At 32.7% G+C, this 2,047-nt stretch overlaps 1 non-coding gene across 1 annotated transcript; it reads right to left on the bottom strand.

The window, feature by feature from the left end:
- Positions 1 to 203: 203 nt before the first annotated feature.
- On the bottom strand, positions 204 to 276 carry Trnar-ucg (transfer RNA arginine (anticodon UCG)). Its single transcript has one exon. It is a non-coding gene; the product is annotated as a tRNA-Arg (tRNA).
- Positions 277 to 2,047: the final 1,771 nt, after the last annotated feature.

Below are 2,047 nucleotides of genomic sequence, written 5' to 3'. Positions count from 1 at the left end.
GAATTTTGATTGATGAAAGACCTGTAAAAAAGGATGCCTGATAAAAAATAAAAAAAAAATTTTTTTTAAATGAGATCAAAAAATAAGTTTAAAAAGATAAGTTTAAAAGAAAAAAAAAGAAAAAATGTTATTGTCTGTACTCACACACATATACACACAAACACACATACTCACAATTCGAAAGCGAACAAAAAAATGTGACCCGACCCCGACGGGACTCGAACCCGCAATCTTCTGATTCGAAGTCAGACGCCTTATCCATTAGGCCACGGGGCCACATGCATAAGGTGTTACAAAATGTCTACCATACTCTAAAGTTATACGAAACATCGTGTGTGTCTTAAAAACACAATATAGCGGTGAGTTGGCGAAGTTATCTATTACTGTTTCATAACATGCACTTTATTCGTTGACAGGATATGTCATTATCTTCCAACAACAACCAAATGATTTTTTTTTTTTAATAAAAAGGACAAGTTAAAAACAAGTTGCATGAAGCGACATTAATACATCATTTTTAAGTCAAGCTGTGACACAGACACTCACATAGTAATACTGAACGCACTGTATTTCACGAGAAAAAAAAAAAGAGATAATCCTTGACCGAGACTGAATGCGCTGACATTCATGTGCACTGAAAATGTGGCGGCCCGCATTCGCTTGAAGTCAGAAGCCAGTTTAGCGCAGTAGCGTACAGCTCATGATAACAAAGCGCGCTTTTCTATATTCTTTATAAATTTCTGAGCTTGTTTTTCATCTAAACATAACATATCTATATGTTTTTGGATTCAGAAAATGATCAAGAATACGCCGAAATCATCTTTGGATAGATTGCTAAAATTTTAATTTTAATAAAAGTTTTGAGATTTTTAATGAGCAAATCAAACTTTTTTTTTTAATTGTTATTATTATATATATATATATTTTTTTTTACCTCAGTTGCATGCAGGCCACTTCAACCGTACCATTTTCTTCTTTTTTTCTCTCTCTTTTTTTTTCTTTTTTTTTTTCGTTCAGTGTTAGGTCGGGAGCATCCTTCTTCATAGGTCTTGTGTATAATCTCAACCTAATCTTCTCTATCATGGCCAAATACCAATAATGGACAATTTTTTTGATATATTTTTTTTTTTTACAGTTACCCTTCTTTATTATCGCTCAGTACATGTGACGCAAACTAAACATGCACACAATTTCTATTGGTTTACGGTATCTGAATTTACCCACACATATTGTTCTTTCTTTATTTGGTGTTTAACGTCGTTTTCAACCACGAAGGTTATATCGCGACGGCACATAGTGTTGCTACAATAATAAGTACATTATTATAATTTACTTCTCTCTCTCTGTGTCTCTATCAGTACAGAAAGATGTCTTTATAATGAATTGTCAGAAAGTATTCCAAATGAGTGTGGTCAATTATGTATCTAAACATCCGTAGATGCCTTTCATTTGTTTCATGAATTTTAATACTATAGACTTTTTGAGAGGTAAATGTTGAAGGATGAAAGAAAATATATTGTGAGTGGACGGATGCATGTTATTCATTAAATGCCCCACAATGATGTGCTTGGAAAAAAGATTGATATTTTACAATGTGAAGTTATAGAGCACAATATTGTGACTTTGTCAGAAGCTTGAAAAAAAAATCCTTTGACATTCCAGGTGTTTTCATATATCCTATCAGTGCTGTTTGAACATCAATTTTTATATTGACATAATGTATTGTTGTAATACTTTTTCTGTAATGCTTTCCCAAATTGGATGTATGGCAGCACACTTATAAAAGAATTCTTCCACAAAATCAATCTTATCTGGACAGATGAGCATTTGTTATTAACACTAATGCCCATCTTACACAACATAATATTAGTCGGATATGTTATGTAATATCTTTCAGTGCATTATCTCAGTGTTGATTCTTTAGACACATTCCTGACTATGAGCCAATGCCATTTTGTTAATTCTAAATTAAACTCAGTTATGCATCCAGAAATTCCATAGCAATCTCTCTCTCTCTCTCTCTCTCTCTCTCTCTCTCTCTCTCTCT

The sequence above is a fragment of the Littorina saxatilis genome, unplaced genomic scaffold (genome assembly GCF_037325665.1).
Source record: "Littorina saxatilis isolate snail1 unplaced genomic scaffold, US_GU_Lsax_2.0 scaffold_3318, whole genome shotgun sequence".
Classification (NCBI taxonomy): domain Eukaryota; kingdom Metazoa; phylum Mollusca; class Gastropoda; order Littorinimorpha; family Littorinidae; genus Littorina; species Littorina saxatilis.
Note: the sequence above shows the minus strand (reverse complement) of the source record. Positions and strands in the feature narration are given on the sequence as shown.